The sequence below is a fragment of the Sturnira hondurensis genome, unplaced genomic scaffold (genome assembly GCF_014824575.4).
Source record: "Sturnira hondurensis isolate 20B ecotype Veracruz unplaced genomic scaffold, ASM1482457v3 Scaffold0006713, whole genome shotgun sequence".
Taxonomy (NCBI): domain Eukaryota; kingdom Metazoa; phylum Chordata; class Mammalia; order Chiroptera; family Phyllostomidae; genus Sturnira; species Sturnira hondurensis.
In genome coordinates this window covers 4831572-4855016 of record NW_028079344.1, presented here as the reverse complement: position 1 = coordinate 4855016, position 23445 = coordinate 4831572, and the positions used below count along the sequence as shown (strand labels likewise).

General features: G+C 43.7%; 1 pseudogene; it reads left to right on the top strand.

Moving 5' to 3' along the window:
• The window catches only part of LOC118990010 (acidic leucine-rich nuclear phosphoprotein 32 family member A-like), a 35363-nt pseudogene extending 14816 nt beyond the window's left edge, over positions 1 to 20547 (top strand).
• The last annotated feature ends 2898 nt before the right edge of the window (positions 20548 to 23445 follow it).

Here is a 23445-nt window from a genome sequence, read left to right as displayed (position 1 = left end):
GCTGACAGTCTGATGGGAACTCCTTTGTAGGTGACTGTCCCCTTATCTCTTGCTGCTTCTAGGATTCTCTTCTTCATTTTAGTCTTGGCTAATGTAATGATGATGTGCCTTGGTGTGTTCCTTCTTGGGTCCAACTTCTTTGGGACTCTCTGAGCTTCCTGGATTTCCTAGAAGTCTATTTCCTTTGCCAGACTGGGGAAGTTCTCCTTTATTATTTGTTCAAATAAGTTTTCCACTCATGGCTCTTTCTTTTCCCCTTCTGGTACCCCTATAATTCAGATGTTGAAATGTTTAAAGATGTCCTGGAGGTTCCTAAGCCTCTCCTCATTTTTTTGAATTCTTGTTTCTTTATTTTCTGGTTGGATGTTTAGTTCTTCCTTCTGGTCCACTCCATTGATTTGAGTCTCAGTTTCCTTTCCATCACTATTGGTTTCCTGGACATCTCCCTTCATTTCAATTAGTTTAGCCTTCATATGTTCCTCTAATTTGTGACTATAATCAACCAGTTCTGTGAGCATCCTGATCATCAGTATTTTGAACTGTGCATCTGAGAGGTTCGCTATTTCTTTTTCGCTTAGAGTTATCGGCTCTGGGGCTTTGAGTTCTTCTTGAGCCATATTTTGAACTGTTCGTGCCTGTTACATATGAGGAGCGGAGCCCTAGGTGTTCACCAGGATGGGGCAACTCAGTCGCTGGGTTGTGACTCTTTATGTGGGGGCGGGGTCAAAGGAAAGCAATGGTGGTCCCCTCTGCTGCTTCCCACTGCTGGGGCCTGCGCAGTCTATCTCACTGCATGTGGATGTGTGACCACAGTCAGCCCGCAGCTTTGCATACTCACTGAGTTTGCCCCCTGAGGCCTGCGCGGTCCGCCTCACCGCCCACTCCTCTGCTGGCCTAACTGCGTGTGAATGCGTGACAGCGCTCAGCCTGCCACCACACCCTCACTGGGTCTGCGCTGCCACCCGCTGCTACTCCAGCTGCCTGTGGGCCTGGGTCAGGGGGTCCTTCCTGCCTGACCCTGCTCCCTTGCTGGCTCCGCCCCTCCTACCAGTCCAGGTTGAATGGTTCATTGTTTTTGGACTTCTGTATAGTTCAATTTTCTGTTCTTTGGCTGTGTCTTTGTTTACCAAACCTTTGTTGTATTCAGACTTGGTTGTGGGAGAAGGCACAGTGTTTCCACCTATACCTCCATCTTGGCGGAAGTCCCTTTTGTTTGTTTTTTTAATTTAAATTTTACCAATATTTTCAGGGCTTTCTGTCAATATAAGTTGTGTTTTTTTGGCAGCATTTTGACCCATCAAGAGGGGGGCCCCAAATAGGGATTTGGAATGGGGACCAGAACTCAAGTTGTCCAGGAATATTAGAAAATTATATAGAATGTCCTCCCCCCACCCCCCACAGATTTGAGCTGGGGGAAGGGACACATGGAGCAGGACTATGCAGAGCTATTTTGTACAGCAACAGCTTTGCAGCTAATCCCTGGCATAGTCATTTAATATATCCATAATCTTGAACTGTTTTCACAAACATGTTAAATAGCTGTGGCCATGCTTTGAGCCAGGACTATCAAAGTGACTTCCACCCAAGATGTAACTAGGAGGCAACTCCCCCTGGTTACACCACCTGTGTGAGAACTTGGAGGTAATTGGCTCCACACCATGGGGCCACACCTGCCCAGACTCACTATGGCAGCCAGTAAAGCTGGAAGGATACAAGAGTGCCGGCAGGTGTAACTTATTCTAGGAAGAGTTGGAAATGAGGCTGCAGAGAAAATTTGGCTGAGGAATTTAAAATCCTAGCCTGGCAGCCATGCTGGGGGAGAACCATGCAGCTTTGGCAGAGTGGAGACCCTTCAGCTTTGGCGAGAGTGAGGACCACGCAGCTTTGGGTGCTCCCTTTTGTCACGGGGCTTAGGAAGCAGGAGAGACTTTGCCTGGCAGAAAAGGGGTGAAAGGACTCTTGCTGGTGGGCTGTGAGAAGGTGCCACATGGCTTTGGATTAACTGGAGATTGTAGCAGCAACACAGCTGATGGTGCCCGGAGCCTGACTCATGGACTTGTTCTTCTTTTCCTGAGATACAGTACCCCAGACTGGGCAGAGAGAGAAGGAAGGACTCTGTGCCTCTGTAGGTATCCTAAAGGACTTCAATACTTTAATGAAGACATTAAGTCACTACTCTAAGTCTGTATAGCTTTAAATAAATATTTCTTTTTCTTTTCACAAATCTCTGGCATTGAGAGACGTCTTTCCTCTGGCGGTGAGCATAGCAGAGCTAGTGGGGGTCCTTTTGGTAATAGTATATTGTACACCCCCTTGGGTCTGTTCTGTAATAATAACATAACTGAAATGCTAGATGGGGATTCGATGTCACAGTAAAAGGTCACACAGGACATTCTTGTCCCACTGGGTGCACTCGAAGTCCCTCACTACAGGTCTACATACAGTAAGACAACACTGAAGTTCCTGTCATCACAGCCTGTCTCAGACCCAGGGGTCAGTTCACCCGTGCAGACAGCAGGCTCTGAGGCTGCCTGTTTTATTTTAATTTCAAAGCACTTAATATTTTTACTTGTAACATAGTAAACTGTGCATTGATTTAACATTTATTATTTCCTGAAGGTAAAGAAGAAAAATGTGCAGTGTTCTTCATTCACAGGTTTTTAGCTATGAGAAAACGTATTATTTGCCACATGTCAAATCAACCATGAGTCAGTAGGCACCATAAATAAGGTCATAGTGAGGTAATTCTGACTACTGTTTTCAGTCATCGTCATATGGGGAGGAGAGAAAGCCCTTAAGATATATTCCCCTGGGTTCACACTTATTAGAGTTTTCATTATTTACACCAGTGATTCCTGAAAGAATTCAGGTAAGGAAAACTGCAAAGTGAAAAGTTCGAACTAAAAAATAACACTCTCTTTTGGATTAGCTATAATTTTTCAAACTGTTTGACCAAGTTACAGAAAATAATGTTTTACCCACCAGTTATAATTAACATTTATGTACTTGTTGTGCCCACACATCCTCCTTCATCTTCTCATAAATTTTTAGGACGAAAAGCTTTTATCTACAATTTTTCCTATCAGGTTTTATTTTGTATATTTCTGCTTTGAACTGGTGTCCAGAGATACTCATAAAGTCTTCCTAATTTGAAAATAAGTTTCTTTGGAAGTATGGGGCAGAGGTTCTCAAACCTGAGCATGCGTCAGAAGCCCCAGCACATTTGTTTCAACACTGATTGCTGGAACTCTTTCCCAGTTCCCGCCTCATCAGGTTTGCCAAGGACCTGCATTTCCAACAGGATCTCGGCGATGCTGCTGCTGTTGGCCCAGCGGCCGCACTCCGAGAACCGAGGACCGCTAGTCTAGATGCAGCAGCAGCAATTCCTTCCTAACTGCTTGCCTCTCTCCTACCTTCAAGGACTTGGCTCTGGGAGGCTCCAGAGAGGAGCAAGCACTTCTCATCTGATATTTATTTCTTTTCCTTTTTACTGAATTTATTGGGGTGACACTGGTTAACAAAATTATACAGGTTTCAGGCACACAATTTGACAACACGTTGTCTGCACGCTGTATTGTCTGTCCATCACCAGTTTTGCCCCCGTATCCTCCTCTACCCCCCTTCCCCACCCAGCCACCACTACACTGTTGCCCATATCCATGGGTTTTTTGTTGTTGTTCAATCCCTCACCCAACCCTGCTCCCATCCAGCCCCTCAATGCCCACCCCTCCACAGCTGTCAGCCTGTAATGAGTGTGGAAGAAGTTCAGAACAGGGTGTGGGCTCAGAAGCCCTTGGGAACATAGAAAAAAGAAAACAAATCCCAAAGCTGCTACAGCCATGGCTAGGGGATGATGGTGTCCTCTATGGCTGGAGGAAGCTGATGGACCATTTGAAGGGTACTTTGCATATCAATAACAGCTGGCCAGGGTTATAGTTATGTTAAATAGCTGTGTTGCTGGTGTGTGTGTGTGTGTGTGTTGGGGGGGGGATGGGCGTGACTTCGATTCAAGATTTAGCCTAGAGGCTTAGAGGAGGCTGTTCTCCAGGACTAATAATGGCAGCCAGAGAAAGGCAGAAGATGCTAGAGGACTGGCATATGCAGCTGATTGTAGTGGAAATGGGGTTACAGAGGAGGTGTCAGGATTTAAACTAGGTACAGGAGCCATTTCTCCCTCTTGGCCATGTGGTTTGAAAGAGAGCAGTGAGAAGGCAAAAGTAAACAAGCAGCTACGTAGTTTATAGGGGGTAGGAGGCCATGCAGCCTGGACTAGTAAGAAAGGAGATGCCGCTGCTGTGGCCATGCCTGCTCTAGCTGCTCCCGAGCCACCAAGGACTTCCTTGCAAGATCCTAATCTGCTGCACCTAGATTTTACCTGGACTTTTAAGACCTGTGCTTTTCCTGAGTTTTACTATGATCCAGAGTAACACTGCACGTGCTTTTCTGGACTATTACATGGAGGCTCATGACAATGTAGTCCAGTCCTACACAGATATGGACATGGGGAACTTTGGGGGATGTTTTTGGCTAGTAGCCTGGCGGGGAGCATGGGAACTGCTGGGTCCAGTGGGAAAGAAGGGTTCTGAGCTGAGGTGCTCTGAGCACCCCCAAGGCTGGAATGTTGTAAATGAAGGCCTGCTCCTTCCAGCATTACTTGTTGGGTCATCCACCAAGGCCCCACTTGGACGGGCCCCAGTCTGCTTGGTAACAAGCCGGGAACAAGTCTGCTTGGTAACAGATCTAGGAATCTGTCTTTGTTTTGATTGTTAGTTGAGTTTGTACTTTAGGTTCCACACATGAGTGAAATCATGTGGTACTTGTCTTTCTCTGACTGGTTTATTTCACTTAACACAATCTTCTCCAGGTCCATCCATGCTGATGCAAAGGGTAAGCTTTCCTTCTTTTTATGGCTGCATAGTATTCCATTCTGTAAATGTACCACAGCTTTTTAATTCACTCATCTACTGATGATCACTTGGGCTTCCAGATCTTGGCTATGGTAACTATTGCTGCACTGTACACAGAGGTGCATATATTCTTTTGAATTAAATGTTTTGCTTTTCTTCAGATATATTCCCAAAAGTGATTATGTCCCAGTAATCACCCAGTGATTACTGGGATATAAGGCAGATCCACTTTTAATTTCTTGAGGTAACTCCATACTGCTTTCCACAGTGGCTGCACCAATCTGCATTCCCAGCATCAGTGCACAAGGGTTCTGCTTTCTCCACATCCTCATCAACACTTGTTTGTTGTATCTTAGAATTTATATGAAGACTGTCCATTAGGGTTTGGTTTATACCAATTTTCTCTTAACTAAGTTTGACATGGGGTAGGCTCTCAGTGAGTTACCAGGTAAGGGTGAGTGGTATTCACCAGACTGATACGGGTTCAAACTTGGAGTCAGTGCTGAGTCTGAAGCCACTCAGCACAAGTTCCTGGGTATACCAAGTCTAGGCCAGCAGAGTTTATCAGGATCAAACAGACCAAGACTGTGAACAAGAGGCTCTGCTCAGGTCATGCATGTGAGGGGAAAGTGGGTGCTGTTCTAGAGCTACCCAGCTCAGTTGTCCCAGCTTCCACTGGGAGGAGGAGCTCAGCTGGGTGGGCTGCCAGGAGCTGGGAAGATGGGGCTAGCGGGTCTCCCTCTAGGGAGAGGTACTGGTCAGGATTTGGGAAAGTGGGGTTGTGGCCCCTGCCCCAGAGCCATATCACTTAATCTGTCCCAGATTCTTCCACTAGGAGTCAGAGCGGTAGGGCCTTCAGAGCTAGAGCCATAGCCCAGAGGGTAGTTCTAACAGATCTTCCACGATGGGCAAGCTCCAGTCAGATTCGTGGGAATGGCTTCAACCCCAATGCCACACAACTCAGTCACTTACACCTCCTTAGATTGCCCAAACCTCTACACCTGGCCAAGGCAGTTGACTCCTCAGCAGGGCCTAACCTCCACAGGATGGGGCTCTAGCTTCCCCCCAGGCTGCACAGAGGGGAGTGCTCCAGCCAAGAGAGACAACATCTGTGGTACAGAGAAAATGATTCAGCACTGGAATCCTGGCAGATGTCCCTTCAGCTCTGTCCCTCCCCAGAGCCATAAACCCGACTCACGTTCCTCTAGTCTGCTCTGCTCTCCCTCTGCCAGAGCCCAGGGTGGGTGGCAGGGTGAGTTTGTGCATTGGCTGTGTCTCTAGCAGACAGACACCAGTCTTTTCCTGGTAGACAGAATCTCTGCTGATTTTCACAGACGGGTGTTATATGGGTGCCTCTTCTCAGCAGTGATGCTCTGGGATGGGGAGCCCAGCTTGGAGTCTAGACCCCACGCTTCTCAAGGGGAACGTTTGGAACTGAGATATCCCTGCAGAATCTTAGCCACTGGCCCTGCCTGTGGGAGTGAGGCCAGCCCTTTTCTCATCTCCGCCCTTACTGCAAGTCTCAATATGGCTTCCTCTGTAAATCCTTGGTTATAAAACTTCTCTTCAGCTAATCTTTGGTTGGTTATTCAGGGTGGTTGTTTTATAATTTACTGGTAATTCCAGTTTGGTCCTGGGAGGTAGTGAGTGTAGCTTCCACGTACTCGGCCACCGTCTTGGATCTCCTAATCCGACACTTTATATGGGATATAAGTCTCATATGTAAATCAACCTTTCAAAAGTTTATAACCACTCATTAAATTATAGAAAAAATTTTTAAAGATTTTGTGCATCATATGTGCTCCCTAAATTTTAAATATGAGAGGTTTAATCATTTATAAATCTCACTGCAAGTCTCCCTATCTATGCAACTTTCTTTTCACTACATCTAGCCACCTCCCATTTATTAAGGTGTCCTCTTTTCTGAGAAATTTCTATAGGAAAAGGGGAACATTGGCTATTGATTTCCACTTACAGAGCTTCAAGGGACAATTAAAATTTTGGTCTCCAGAATTGAGATTTTTTTGGTAAGTTTCCTTTTCTCTTTTGTAAAGAGAAAATGACAATTGTGCAAATGAAGGACTAAGAAATTTCATAAGTTAAATATTTCTTAATCGATTTGAATTTAGTCAACTACTAATTTAAGGAAAAAATTCACATCCTATTTTATATCATCTGGAGAAATGGACAACATGCATATATTTCATTTATGAGTATAAAAATTCAGCCCTCTTTCCTCAACTTTATTAAAGTTGAGAACTTTATCACTAACACTTTCTGGATTAAAACTGTAACCACCCAATATTGAGACAATTAGTTAACCAGCAGAAATTCACAGCATTACAAATTTCTTTAGTTCAGAAATAGAGAACAAGGGTGACAGAGGTAATCTTTTTCTACCTTGAAATACAAATGTATAGAACAAAAGTCAAATGAGGGATACATAGACAAAACAATCATAACTTGCTTTTAAATTAAAAGTGGAGAACAAAAATTCTCCCCAGAGATTTGCATACATTTCAGGGCAATGAAGAAAATATTTCTCTTTGGAGGGGAGAATGATGAGTAAGTGTGCCAGCAGCCCTTCTAAGAAGAGTTCTCTTGGGCTCAGAGTTCCTCAGCTGTGACTCGGACCCCCTGTGTGGTCCTCTTCCCCGGAGGCACTGCGCAGCCCCCAGGCACTGTGAGGGGAAGAGGAACAAATCCCCACTGGAAGCCCAAGAAACCATGAAGCATGCTGTGCAGTGAGAAGTACAATCATTGTTGCCTTGTTCCTGGCCATAGCTATGGAAGTGTGGCAAGTCCCCAGCAGCTCCCACTGTTTAGGGACTGCATGACCCCTTGTCACTCTTTTGTGAAACTGGTTTTCATTCATTCTGCCAATTTTCTGTTTGCAACAATTCTTTACATATTCTGAATGCAAGACCTTTGTTATTTAAATGTAATTTAGTGTGCGTATGTTTACAGATGTACAGCACCAGCACAACTTTTTTTTCCTAGAGTATAACACTTGGAGACAAAAGTACACAAACCATAAGTGTACATCTGGATGAATTATCACAAGCTGAGTACATCCAAGTGTCAAGAAATAGGACCTTACCGCATCCCAGAAGCCTGCTCATGCCCCCATGGTGGCCTGAATTCCAGGGCCCTCTCCTGTCTTCATAGTTCATTTTGGGCTGTTTTGAACTTTACATCAATAGAAACAGTGTATTTCTTTTTGTGTCTTGTTTCTTTTGTTCATTATGCTATGTCTCATATATACATAACCTCACTTTCACTGTTGGATAGAATTCCATTTTACGACTGCCTCGATTTTTTTTATTGTGGCATTCCTCTGTGATCATTACATTTTGGGACTATTCAGAAAAAATCCTTGTATGAATATTCTTTGATGCACATGCATATGCAGTCTGCTGGCTATAATATAGTGTTACCGAACAAGAGGTCCGGGGGGGGCGGGCAATACGTGGCTCAAGGAGGGATACCAAAAACTGCTACAGAAGACAGGGGCCCCTCCCAAGGACAATATACTAATATCTATTGGGCTCTTCTGTCCGCTGCCAATTGGAAAGACATCTCTCAATGCCAGAGATTTGTGAATAGGAAACAAAATGTTTATTTAATGTTATTCAGGCCTAAGGCCTTCATTAAATATTAAAGTCTTTAAGGGTATACACCTACAAACACACAGTGCTCCCTTCTCCCACTGTCCCAACTCTGGGTATCATAAATCAGGAAAAGAGCACACGTCTGTTTTTCAGGTCGCTGGCACTGTGGGCTGTGTTGCCTCTCCAGGCAGGATCTCCAATTAATCCAAAGTCATGCGGCACTTTCCACTGGCAAGAGTTCTTTGTACCAAGTTCCAGCCAAAATCTTTCCCGCTTTCCAGGCCACTTGGCCAAAGGGAGTGCCCCAAAGTCATGTGGGCCTCTTCTACCAAAGCTGCAGGGGTCCGCACACGACCAAAAGCACTTGTCTTTCTTCTTCACCTGGCGGCAGGGATCTCCATTCTGGCGAAGCTGCGTGGTCTTCCCTTTCACCTGGGAAAGAGGGGGTCTTATCTCTGTTGAAACCGCGTGGCTCTTTCTCCTAATGGCTACAGGGGTCTACATCTTTCCAAAACAGTGTGGCTCTCCCCTTCACCTGGCCAAGAGGGGGTCCTCACTCTGCTAAAGCCACATGGCTCTCTTGCAGGCCCTGTCTCGGAGGATCAGCACCCCAGTTACATACCAAGCCACTCCCTTCTCCCTGGCCCAAAACTTGGCCACAGCTATTTAACATATCTATGAAACCAGTTAAAGGTTATAGATATGTTAAAGGACCATTCTAGAGGTTACCTGCAAAACTGTTGCTATGCAAAACAGCTCTCAATGGCCCTGCTCCATTTGTCCCTTCCCCCAACTGACACCTGGGGGTGGTGGTGAGGACATCTTAATATTTCCTCCAATATTCCTATACACTTTGAGTTCTAGGCATCATTCCAAATATTTTTTGCCCCCCCGCTGGCTGCACCCTGTATCAATAGTAGATAATGCAAAATAATTTTCCAAAATGTCTGTGCCAAATTACAACCCTGCCAAAGTGTACGAGAGTTACTGTCATTCCCATACATGGCATTATTTTCCCATATGAATTTAAACCATCTCAAGTTCCAGTAAACACATGTCCCCACAGAATACACACACATTATTTAAAATCGCACTGGACATACTGATCTCTCTATCTTTCCCTCTCTTGCTCTCTTTTCTTCTCTGTAGGGTTAACATTAACAGTATTTGTTTTTAAAATATTCAATTTCCTACCCAGGTTTGGAAGGAGAGGTGTTTCTGAAATGTTCTATGTTCTTAAGGTTGTTGTTAATTATTGAGTTCATGGACCCCTTTAAAAATAAAACTTACAACCCTCCTTCTCTGTAAAATGCATTTATGCACAAATGCCCATAAAATTCTACCTGAGCTACTGAGAAGACTCAGCCCCCCACCCCCCCAAAGTCCTTCAGTTCCTGGACAAGGTCAAGTACTGCCTCTTAAGGCACTGACTCTAGCAGAGTAACTACTCTCAAGAGATCTTCCTGTTTTATTTCCTGCCTTTTCATTTCCCTCCTTCACTCCAGTGGAGAAAGTCACAACTTTTTCCTTTGAAAGAATTACACCTCATTTCAAGGAGACAAGGCTCAGCCTCCCACACACTGGCAGTGGGAGCTGGATGACCCCAAGAGCGAGTTTCTCTTGCTGACCGTCTCTTTCATTGCTCCCTCCCTCTTCACTCTTTTTTTTTTTTTTTAAGATTTATTTATGTATTTATCCTTAGAGGGGAAGGGAAGGAGAGAAGGAGAGAAATATCCATGTATGGTTGCCTCTCGTGAGTCCCCTGCTGGGAACTGGCCTGCAACCCAGGCATGTGCCCTGACTGGGAATCAAACCGCGATCCTGTGATTCGCAGGCCCGCACTCCCTCTTCCCTCTTCACCAGCCCTCTTTGCTCTCTCACAACTGGTATTGCCCATAGAGCTAACTCACACATATCCATGGTGCCCAGAGCTCCAACACTCCACCCACCAAGCTGGCTCAGTCTTTCTTTCCCATCTCCACATTTCCAAGAAGGGAATATTATTCCCCAATTTCCACATTTCTAGGAGAAAAAAAATTGGTCAGAAATCATGCGCCAGTGGGGAGGGTCAAATTGGTACAGAGCCCTTGCCTGAGCCACCAATTAAAATCCTCAAAATATTCATGCCTGGCCCTGAGCCAGTGGAATTAAATCAATGTCTTGGGAGAAGAGCCATGCATTGGTACATTCTTAAAAGTTTCCTTGGGTAATTCTCATGCTCAGAGAAGGCTGAAAACCAGGTGTGTTGGCCAAGGGCTGTGGACCATCTTTGAGTGAAAAAGAATACGGGATTGGAAAGCATTTCTGCAAAGTCTAGAAAGTCATCTGCAGGAGTCTATTAAATTCAGAATACTTGGAGGAGCAAAGACCCTTCCAGATTTCATCCCACTGGTTTATTTTTTCCTTTTATAAATGAAATACTTAGTGTTAATGTTTTTGTCATTAAAATAATACATACTCAACTAAGAAAAACCTTTTTGAATATACATTACTTTGTATCATTTACAACCACAAATTAGAAGAAACTAGGTCTGCTGAAAGCAACCCCATTGTCAAATGTAATCCTCTTCAGCCTTTTCTGTTTATATGACTCTTGCATTTTTGTAATTATAGTTATTATCACACTACGTCAATTACATTTTGGCTTTTTCTTTAAAATTCTACCTAGGTGGTTTTCTTGAATATTATGTAACCTTAAAATATCATTTGAATTGTGTTTATTTTTTAACATTATTTTAAAACTTTTTTTTAAAATAGGAAGCCACAGAGGAGACTCTTTCCCTGTATGTACTGAATCTCAGAGCCACAGAAAACAAGCCATTGGAGTTGCTTCAAATAAGAAAAGCTTTTTTGCTTTTTCAGTTTCTCTGTATCTGGCTTTTCTTAATTTTTCTCTTTTCTCCTATTTTCTTTCTTTTTAAAGTATTTTTATTGATTATGCTATTGATACAGGGTGCAAGCCAAGGGGGGGCCCAGAAAAGATTTAGAATGGTGTCCAGAACTCAAAGTGTACAGGAATATTGGAGGAAATATTAAGATGTCCTCACCCCCCCCCCAAGGTGTCAGTTGGGGGAAGGGAAGAATGGAGCAGGGCCATTGAGAGCTGTTTTGCATAGCAACAGTTTTGCAGCTAACCTCTGGAATGGTCATTTTACATATCGATAACTTTTAACTGGTTTGATAGATATGTTAAATAGCTGTGGCCAAGCTTTGGGCCAGGGAGAAGTGAGTGGCAGCTAACCAGGCTGGAACTGGGGCTGCTTCTCTGAGACAGAGTGCCTGCTAGAGAGGCATGTGGCTTTAGCAGAGTGAGGAACCCCCTCTTGGCCAGGTGAGGGGGAGAGCCACCCTGTTTTGGAAAGATGTAGACCCCTGTAGCCATTAGGAGGGAGAGCCACGCGGTTTCAGCAGAGTGCAGACCCCCCTCTTGGCCAGGTGAAAGGGAAGAGCATGCAGCTTTGCCAGAATGGAGATCCCTGCCGCCAGGTGGCCCCTTTGGCCGAGTGGCCTGGAAACCAGGAGACACTTTGACTAGGACTTGGTACAAAGAACTCTTGCCAGTGAAAGGTGCCACACGACTTTGGATTAATTGGAGATCCTGCCTGGACAGGCAGGCGACACAGCTCACGTGCCAGCGACCTGAAAAATGGACGTGTGCTCTTTTCCTGATTTACGGTACCCGGAGTTGGGACAGTGGGAGAAGGGAGCACTGCGTGTGTGTGTGTGTGTGTGTGTGTGTGTGTGTGTGTGTGTGTGTGTAGGTGTATACCCTTAAAGACTTTAATGTTTTAAGGAAGGCATTAGGCCTGAATAGCATTAAATAAACATTTTGTTCCCTTTTCACAAATCTCTGGCATTGAGAGATGTCTTTCCAATTGGTGGTGGACAGAAGAGCCCTATAGATATTAGTGTATTGTCCTTGGGAGGGGCCCCTGTTTTCTGTAGCAGTTTTTGGCATCCCTCGGTGGGCCAAGTATTGCCCCCCCTCAGACCCTTTGTTTGGTAACACTATTACAGCTTTTCCAATTTTCTCCCTTTATCCCCACTCCATCCTGTGCTCTCAACCCTCCAGCATTCCCTCCCCGTAGTTCATGTTCGTGGGTTGTACATGGAAGTTCTTTGAGTTCTCTGTTTCCTATACCATTTTTTATCTCCCCCACCCCGTTTATTTTGTGCCTACCAGTTATGCTTCTTCCCTGTACCTTTTTTCCTCTATTCCTCCCTTCCCACTCCCCACTGAAAACCCTCCATGTGATGTCCATTTCTCTGATTCTGTTCCTATTTGGATTGTTTGCTTAGTTTTTGTTTTCATTGTTTTTCTTTTCCTTCAGATTGATTTTTTGGTAGTTGTGAGTTTGTTGTCATTTTACTGTTCATATTTTTTATCTTCTTTTTCTTAGCTAAGTCCCTTTAACACTGCATATAATAATGACTTGGTGATGATGAACTCCTTTAACTTGACCTTATCTGAGAAGCACTTTATCTGCCTTTCCATTTTAAATTAAAGCTTTGCTGGATAGAGTAATCTTGGATGTACCATATTTTTCAGACCATAAGACACACCTAGATTTTACAGGAGCAAAATAGAAAAAAATTTTTGAAGCAAAAAATGTGGTAAAATGTTTAATAACATAAATAACATAATATTTCACCAATGTAAATGTAAACAGAACTCAACAGCAGCATTAACAACCATTATTCCTCCCAAATTTGGGGGCGGGGAAAAAAACGTTCATCTTATAGTCTGAAAAATGTGGTGGGTCCAAAAAAAAGCCTTTCTTGACTTCAAATATTTCTTTCTAGCCCCTTCTTGCCTGCAAGGTTTCTTTTGAGAAATCAGCTGATAGTCTAATGGGAACTCTTTTGTAGGTAACTGTCTCCTTTTCTCTAGCTTCTTTTAGAATTCTCTCTTTATCTTTCATCTTGGGTAACTTAATGATGGTGTGCCTTGGTGTGTTCCTCTTTGGGTCCAACTTCTTTGGGACTCTCTGGGCTTCCTGGGCTTCCTGGAAGTCTATTTCCTTCATCAGATTGGGGAAGTTCTCCTTCACTATTTGTTCAAATAAATTTTTAATTTCTTGCTGTTGTTCTTCTCCTTCTGGTACCCCTATAATTCAGATATTGGAGCATTTCAAGTTGTCCCAGAGGTTCCTAAATCTCTCTTCATTTTTCTGAATTCTTGTTTCTTCCTTTTCTTCTGGATGGATGTTTATTTTCTTTCTTTTGTTCCAAATTTTTGCTTTGAGTCCTGGTGTCCTTCCTGTCACTGTCCATTCCCTGAATACTTCGCTTTATTTCACTTTGAAATTCTTCATTTGTTTTTACATTTTTGACCAAGGTCAATCAGTTCTGTGAGCATTTTGATTACCAGGGCTTTAAATTCTCCATCAGATAGGTTGACTATCTCCTCTTCGCTTAGTTCTCTTTCTGAAGTTTTTCTGTGTTCTTTCATTTGGGCCATATTTCTTTGTCTTGGTGCATCTGCGAAGTTGTAAGGGGGTGGGGCCTTAGGTATTCACCTGGGCAGGGCCACCCTCTTTGCTGTGCTGCGATGCTCCCTGTGGTTCCCGAAGGGGCCAGAGAGGGAACAGTGCAGCTCACCAGCTGGTCCCTAGAACACTTTTCAACAGACTCTCGTGTGAGACTGAGAGTTTCAGATCACAGCCAGCTCTGAGTCTCAGTTTCCCCTTAAGTCAGTCCCTCCTGCACAACCAGCCCCACCCCCCTGATCCACCGCCTCACCTCAGTTTTTCTGAGTCGGCCCTCGAGGTCCTTGGCCTTATTAGTCTGGTTGTGCTGTTGGACTCTTTCTTTAATTCTGTGGTTGTCAGAGTTCCACGCAGTTTGATTTTCTGGCACTTCTGGTTGTTTATTGATTTTAAATTGGTTGTTATTCTCCTTTGGGTTGTGTGAGGAAGCAAAGGATTTCTACCTATGCCTCCATCTTGGAGGGAACTGTGCTGTTTTCTTTATATAGGTGTGGGCCACACAAGGGGCTCTGTTTTTTATTAGCGTGTATCTTCGAGCAACTTCTTAACCCTCTCTGTGCCTATCAAATAGGGATAATAATAATAATGCTACCTGTTTTCCACTTTGTATTTATTTGGTTTAACAAGAAAATATTTAGCATGTAGGATGCACCCGGTGGTGATGTAGACACTTCACAAACATCCGCACATTTAATCCTAACAGGGCTGAGAAGACTAAATGAATAAGTCACAGCACAGTGCATGGAGCAGAGGGCATCCTTATTCTCCACCTGCTCATTCCTTCCCTCATCCAGATCTAACCTCCGCCGACAGCTGTGAGGGGGCCTCTGCTCTGCCACCGTGTGTGCATGTTCTGCGCGAGGGCTTAGCTCTTTTCTGATGATTTTCCATCTGAATGAGATGTAGATTTGCTTTTCCATTTGCTTGTGATCTACTTATAACTGAGGTTAGTGCCATTTTAGGGAAACTCAGAGTGAGAACACTAGGCTCCAGGTTAAGCAGTGGCTTTCGAGGCCGCATATGTGTCTCCCATGCAAGGGAACAGGAGGAGTGAGGTCAGGGACACAGAAGTTGGCACGGCCCATGTTTGAGGAGTGGTGAGGATGCCAGTGTAGTGAAGCATACAGCGTAGAGGAAGAGACTAGAGATGAACACTCTCACCGAGACGGGGAGGTGTGCACAGACTAGAAGTTTGCCTGTGGTGGCCTGGCCCCGAAGACACCGGGGTCCACACCAAGGAGTGTGCACTTCACTGTCTTCTTCAAAGCTTCCTTTCCCCCAGATATTCCTTTTTATTTTAAACAGCTTTACTGAGATGTAATTCACATACCCAAAATTTACCCATCTACAGCGTACAATTCAGTGTTTCTAAGTATATTCACAGAGCTGTACCATCACCACAACCCTCATGAGCCTCAGAGGAGCCCCCATACCATCGGCAGCCCTTCCCCCTCCTGCACCCTCACTCCCAGCCCCAGCAACCACTTACCTACTTTCCGTCTCTGCCGAGCTGCCTCTTCTGGACATTTCGTATCAATGAAACCACATAATGTGCAGATCTTTCGTGACTGGCTCTTTTCACTCGGCGTGTTTTCAAGGTTCATCCATGTTGCAGAATTTATTATTTTTATGGCTGAATAATATTGCTTTGTAGAATAAATGATATTTTGCTTATCCATTCATTAGTTCATGGATAGATGGCCTTTTGTTTCCATTTTTGGCTGTTATGAAGTACGTGAACATCCATGCTCCTATGTGGCCATGCTCACGTTTCTCTTGGGTATCTATCCAAGAGAGTACAATTGCTGAGTCATATGGTAACTACATGTTTAACTTTTCGTGGAATTGCCAAACTTTTTTCCAAAGTGGCAGCACCACCTAACATCCCTATCATTGTAGGAGGGTTCCGATTTCTCCACATCCTACCACTTGGGATGGTGCATACTTTTGAGTATAGTTATCTTTATGGGTATAAAGTGGTATTTCCTTGTGGTTTGGGTTTGCATTTCCCTATTGACTAATGACATTGAGTTCTCTTCATATGTTTATTGGCCATTTGCATATTTTCTTTGGATAAAGGTCATTCAAACCCTTTGGCCAGTTTTAATTGGGTTTTTGTCTTTTCATTATTGAGTTGTAAGAGTTCTTTATAAATTTTGGGTATAAGTTTTGTATCAGATAACAGTTGCAAATATCTTTATACTACACTGATCTCAGCTAAAAGGCTGAGAAGCAATGCAAATATTTTTTATAGGCAACCTCATTTTGTGGATTTTTTCACTTTCTTGATGGTATTGTTTGCAACACAAATGTTTTTAGTTTTTGTTTTTTTTTAAGATTTTATTTATTTTTAGACAAGGGGGAAGGGAGGAAGACAGGGAGAGAAACATCAATGTGTAGTTGCCTCTCACACTCCCTGCACCAGAAAACCCAGACATGTGCCCTGACTGGGAATCAAACTAGTGACCCTCTGCTTCACAGTCTGGCACTCAGTCCATTGAGCCACACCAGGCAGGGCCAAATGTTTTTGATTTTAATAAAGTTGAAATTACCTTTTGTTGCTGATGCTTTTGTTGCCAAATCTAAGAAGCTATTACTTAAGTTCTTGTAAATTTACATCTACATTCTGTTCTAAGAGTTTCATAGTTTTACCATATTTTTTGGACGATAAGACACACACACCCAAATTTGGGAGGAAAGGGAGTGCATCTTATAATCTGAATGTAGCTTACCTGGCTTGCGGGGCGGGGGGGAGGGGGCAGCGACCTATGTTATTTATGTTATTAAATATTTTACCATATTTTTTGCTTTAAAATTACTTTTCCTATTTTCCTCCTCTAAAACCTAGGAGCATCTTATGGTCCAGTGCAGCTTACAGTCCGAAAAATTCAGTGATTCTTTCATTTCTCACATTTAGGTCTGTGGTCCATTTTGAGTTATGCTTGTGCATGGCGTTCTGGACGTCCCATCTTTACTAAAGCATCTTTTAGTAAAGATGGAGCATCTTTTACTAAATAAAAAGTGTTTCAGATGTTTGACAACTGTGCTGGATTTCACAGTGGGAACTTGGGCTCATTATCTTTGAGATACAAAAAATAACAGATGATTATTCTTCATAGTAAAAACAAATAAAACCTTGACCTCTTAATTTGCTAAATATTTCTTCTTTCCTATCTTTGGTTCTCTCTTAGCTTCTCTCCCTCTCTCAAAATTCTTAACACTCCAAATGCTTACCTTTCCTTAGCCCCTTTTTCAACTCATTTATTACGTTTCAGTGTTGTAAGCACATTGAAATACGAGAACACACACACATCAGCTGCTTCTCTGTACTAGCGTTTTCTTCAGGCTGGCCCATGGCCACGCTCACCTAGTGGTACCAGTGACGTGGCTCTCCCATTCACTGTGTGTCTTTTTATATCAAACTGGAACACCCACCAAACTTATATATTGTTATTCTAATCTGAGGATATATGCATTGGTTTTTAGAGAGGAAGGGAGAGAGAACATGCAAGAGAAACATCAATGTGGGAGAGAAAAATTGATCAGTTGCCTCCTATATGTGCCCCAACTGGGAATCAAACCAGCAACTTTTTGGTGTACGGGACAATGTTCCAACCAATGGAGCCACGCTGGCCAGGGCTGAACTAACTATTTTCAAATTCAGGTTCTGCCATGTACTAAATGTGTAATTCTGGGGAAATAAATTCCACAGCAGGCCTTGTGTGTAAAAGGGAGGATTAGATAAGATCAATCATGTTTAGGAAAATGATTTCATCAAGTTCAATACAAATTCAAATACAGTGCTACACTACCCAAATCACACATTTGATTTACTTCCCTTAGCAATGCCTGGCGGATGCCACGTGGTCAGTAAATGCTAACTTCTCTCATGGTGCCACCCACTGAACCCACTGAAGCAGTGTGTGGCCGAGGAGACCACCAGCTGCTACAAGGGGCCTGGGTGTGGTCCCATCTCTGGGTCCAGCCCATGCGTGCAGGGGGCTGGGCAGGCTCAGAGGGGGATGCAGATTAGGTACAACCCACAAGAAGCACCATTTTTTAAAATCTGCTACTGTGTGTCAACAAGTTTGCATAATCGGATCTAATCCTTCCAGCTGACTGCACAGTGGATCCTTCCTTCCTCTTAGGTAAACAAGTGGGGTTAGAATGGGATGCAGATCCTTCTTCTAGGGCGGCAGGGCCCTGTGTAAGCTGCTTATTTTGCCTTGTCCCACTGTCCTCTGCTTGTTCAGCGCATCAGGTTCATTCCCACTCCAATGCCCCTCCCAGGGCCTGAGCCCAGATTCCCCGGAGGCTGTTTTTGTCTCTGTGTCTCAGCTCTTGGACCTTTCTCTTAGAGGCACTCTCTGAGCACCCAATGGAATGTATCCCCTCACCTCCACTTCCCTGTCTGTCCTACGACCACCTTGGCTTTTCCTCATGCCTCTTTGTAACTTCTCTGTTTGTTTACTGCATGAAAAAGTAGCCTATAGGGTAGGAGCCCCCCTGCCTCTTTAGCAGAGCATCCCTGTGCTCAGAGCAGGGCTGAGCACTGGCAGACATTCATAAAACACCCACTAAAGTTATTAACTAGCTACAATGGAATATTATTCAGCTGTGAAAAAAGAATGAAATTGTGACAATATGGATAAAACTTGAGGGTATTATGCTAAGTGAAACAAGGCAGATAGAGACAGGCAAATACAGCATGATCTCACATATATGTAGAATCTAAAAAACAAAACCAAACAAAAATGAACTCATAGATACAGAGAACAGATTTCTGGCTGTGAGAGGCAGGGGCCAAGAGAGAAGGAATGGGTGAAGCTAGTCAAAAGGTACAATCAATCATAAAAAAACCTTCCAGTTATAAAGTAAACATCATGAGACATAATGTGCAGCATGGTAACTATGTGTCACATATTTTAAAGTTGCTAAGAGAGTAAATCTTAAAGTTCTCATCATAAGAATTGAGCTGAGCTGGTTGAGCCTCCAAAGTCCTAAAACTCAGGGCCAAGGGTTCAGTCAGCATTTGTTGACTGAATTCTGCCAGTGGAAGCCTCTGCCGAGAGCACTAGCAAGATGGACATGGACAAATCCATTATTTGTTTTTTAAAAATCCTTATTGATTGATTGGTTGGTTGGTTGATTGATTTTGTAGAGAGAGGGGAAGAGAAGAAGAAAGAGAGGGAGGGAAACATTGGTCAGTTCTCTCACCTATGAGCCCCGACACAGGCATGTGTCCTGACAAGGAATTGAACCAGTGACCTTTTGCTTTGCAGGACGGCAACAAACCAACTGAGCTTACCAAATCCATTCCTTAAAAAAAAATTTTATTGTTATTCGAGTACAGTTGTCTCTATTTTCCAACCACCATTCTCCCCCACCTCCACCCTCAGTCCTATCCCCACTTTGGCTTTGTCCCTGGGTCCTTCATACGTGTTCCTTGATGGCCCTTCTCCTCTTTCCCCCATTACCCTCTTCCCCCCTCCCCTCTGGTTATTGTCAGTTTGTTCCTTATTTCAATGTTTGGTTATATTTTGCTCACTTGTTTGTTTTATTAGGTTCCACTTATTTTAAAGCTGTGGGACAGGACACCCTCTGATATAAAAGAGCTCATCCTGGACAACTGTCATTGGAATGAAGGCAAAATCAAAGTTCTCACAGATGGGTAAATTTGAAAAACTAGAGTCTCTTTTCCCCTCACCTGAGGACATTTTTTTTGAATTGCTTATAAAGAGAGAGGAACAGAGAGAGAAACACTGAATGGTTGTCTCCCTCACGTGCTGAGACAGGATGGAACCTGCAACCCAGTTATGGGCCTAGACCAGGAATCAAAACCACATTCTTTCTGCTACAGGACAATGCTCCAACCAACTGAGCCACATTGGCCAGGAGAAACTCGAGTTCTTAACTACAGTCCAGGTAGGCCTTAGCTCTGTTGCAAGCTTACCAAAGTAAAACAAACTTCAGAAGCTTGAACTAAGCAATAACAGAATCTCAGGGGCCCTGGACATATTGGCAAAAAGTGTTCAAATCTCACACATCTAAATTTAAGTAGCAACAAAATTAAAGACCTCAGCACAATAGAGCCACTGAAAAAGAAAACGTCAAGAGCTTAGAAGTTTTCAGTTGTGAGGTAACCAACCTGAACCACCACCAAGAAAACGTGTTCAGGCTCCTCCTGCAATTTGCTTATCTCCATGGCTACCACCAGACTGACAAGGTGGCTGGCTCAGACTCGGAGGGCTATGTAGAGGGCCTGGGCAGCAATGAGAAGGACAAGGATGAGGAAGGCTCAGGTAGTGGAAGACCAGGAGGGTGGGGAAGAGGAGGAGGAAGGTGAAGAGGAGGTTGTGAGTGGAGAGATAGAGGAGAATGAAGGTCATAATGACTTGGAAGTAGATGACAAGGAAGAGGAAGATTTTGGTGAAGAAGAGAGAGGTCAGAAGGGAAAATAAGAGCCTCGAGGTGAGGCAGAAGACAATGACTAAGTGGACAACCTGTTTTGAAACCCCCAGTCCTGCCCCATGAAACTTATTTTTATTGATCATAATGTCACTGTGGAACAAAAGACAGAAAGAATACTGAGGGTTGTGGGGGGGAGGGTGGGTGGGAGAGCGTGGAATAAAATGCTGTTTTTACTACTAAAAAAAGTTCCTGCCACAAGAAAAAATAATGCAACTATGTGAAGTACAACTATGTGAAGTATTGGTATTGGGATATCATTATGGTGATTGTTTTGCAATACATACAAATATTGAATCGTTATGTTGCACACCTGAAAATAATTTATGTCAGTTACACCTAAATAAAAAACAAAGTAAAAAAATAAAGAATTTAGAATAAAAAAATAATTAACTAGTTCATTGTTTTCATGGGTAGGAGACATACAAAATCCTCTCTTTAGACAAGTGCCTTTTCACTTGGATTCCGACTGTCCACACAGGCTGGTGCTGTGCTTGGCCTTGCACAAAGTGGGGCTGTGGGCAGGGGGAAATTGAGGACCAGGTGGGGAGGAGTGGCATTTCTTCCTTCAGGCCCAGGTTACACTAGACAGCAGGGGACAGAGAGGGGGCTCACCCCAGGCATGTTGGTGAAGAGCCAGCCTGGCCCAGGTTGGCGGCAGCTCAGTCCCTGCACCTGCAGCCCAGACCTCTGACTCCTGTTCTGGGTTGAATCTCTCACCTGAGCTGCGTGGGCACGAGTTAGGGGCAGGGGGCTGAGGGTCGAGCCAGGACAAATTCTGACACTTCTGGGTCAGAAGTGGGTCCTCCCTCATGTCTAAAATCAGAATACAAACAGTACTCATCTCCTAGGTTGTTGTAAGAATGAAGTCATTTCACACATACAAAGTGCTTAGAACAGCACCTGGTAGCCAAAGATGTTAGCTAGCTGTGGTTATTATGTGTAGGTAGAAGGGAGGAAGTCGGGGAAACTAGTGCTAGAGAAATAATGGGCTCAGCACCTACCCCGGGGACCCCACACTTTGCATACAGCTGGAGCACAGTCTCTCTCCACAGAAGCCAACTGGCACACAAAGGATCGGAGAAAAAAGCCCCTGTTGCCAAAGCCACAGAATAAAGGTTTACCCTGCTGACAAATGCAGTGGGGATACCTACTGTCCAAGCACACTCTCACCACTCTGCACCCCCACCCCCAGCCACTAACTAGGAATCTGAGGCCTGTCTTCATTTCGTCTGTTTCTAGTTCAAGGTTAATCTGCAACCTCTCTGGGAAAATGGTGGGGGAAAAAAGGTGGTTAAAGTTAGAAACCAGGGTCCATGCACAGTTACAATCTAGGGAGCATTATTATTATATTAAAATCATTTCAAAACAAATACTTTGCGGCCTCCTCCTTTAGGAAAGTAATAGGTGGGTATGCTTAACAGTCTAAACAGGCTTGGCCCAGGCGGATCCTCAGCACCCTCCTTCATCTGCGCGAGCGGATTAGCTTTCTGTCCTCAGGAGAGGTCACTGGGAGCCCAGCTGCAAATGCAAATCTGTAATGAGAAAGGGCGAGGTCTCCAGTCTCTACCAGCCAGAGTGAGAAACAGTTTCCTCGGTGACAATGACAGGTGATGCCATTTTCCTGGGTGAAGTCCCAGAAAGGAAGAAGTAAAAATAAAAATAAAAAAGTCTGAACAATGAACTAAGCTTGTTAACCAGTAAAGGCTCATCCTTTACAAGCAATCACTGAGACCTGCAGACCAGATTCTAATCTGTTTCCCTCCCTAATCCTCCTCCCTCCAATCAATATCATCAATGGCAAATGTATTATTCAGCATTTATTATTCAATTTGTATTAGTGGGTGAAACAGAGCAATTTGTGTTTTCACAACTAAGTTACAATACACAAATTCTCAAGTTACAATATAACAATGAAGTTTGAATGGGCATAAAGACCTCTCTTTGTCTCAGAATTAGAAATAGCAATTCTTCAATAACCTTGTAAATTTGTGGTTTAAATGTTATCTATGACTTAAATCACACATCTACACAGAAACACATGGCTATATACAAATATAAGTACATTGTGTCAAAGAAAACCCCCCACAGATTCATGAAGCACTTAAAGCCACTTAGATCCTCAAATTTACTAGGCTGGGTATTTTTTTAAATACTTGCTTGCTCCCCACCTCCTCCCCCACCCTCACCCTTGTCTTTCCAGGCACGCTCATTGTCCGCACACGTTCACTGAATGTATCATGAGGCTCTGGGTCAGAGACTCATGTCCCTTGCCTTCTAGTACTTCACAGTCTAGCTGGGGAGACAGACACAACTGTAACTCAAATATCAAATACCTTTCATCAACCTGCGGAATCGAGAAAGCCACCATGATGTTTGCAATCCCGGATTCCTGTTCTTGCCCCCACCTCCACACAGAGCCTCCTCGCGGCTTTCCTGCCCCTCTCACGGGCCGACAGCTAAAGGAGGATGAGCAAAGAAATGAACCAATAAATGAATGAAAATGTAAATATACTCCAATCAGGTATGTCTTCATATACAGGGGTTGGCAAAAGCAGGTTTACAGCTGGGAGTATGAGAAAGTTTATTTTTGTATTATTATTTATTGTATTGTTTTCCATACCAACAACTCTAAGCCTACTTTTGCCCACCTTTGTATGTATAAATAAGTCCCTGAAAATTGATTCAATTCATTTTAAATCACATATTTTAAAATGCAAAGAGGGACCTTACTACTTAAAGCAATCTGATAGTGCAAAGCAAGGGAATTACCACCATTTTGTAATGATCATGATTAACCAAGTTTATTTGGTTTGGATTTTCACACCTGGATTTTTTTCCTAGAGAACACATGTTTCACAATATCTAAGAGAATCGTGCTGTTACAGAACACACCCAAGGGGGGTGTGAGATCTACTATTACTGAAAGGAACCCCCACTAGGTTCGCTATGTCCACTGCCAGGGAAAGA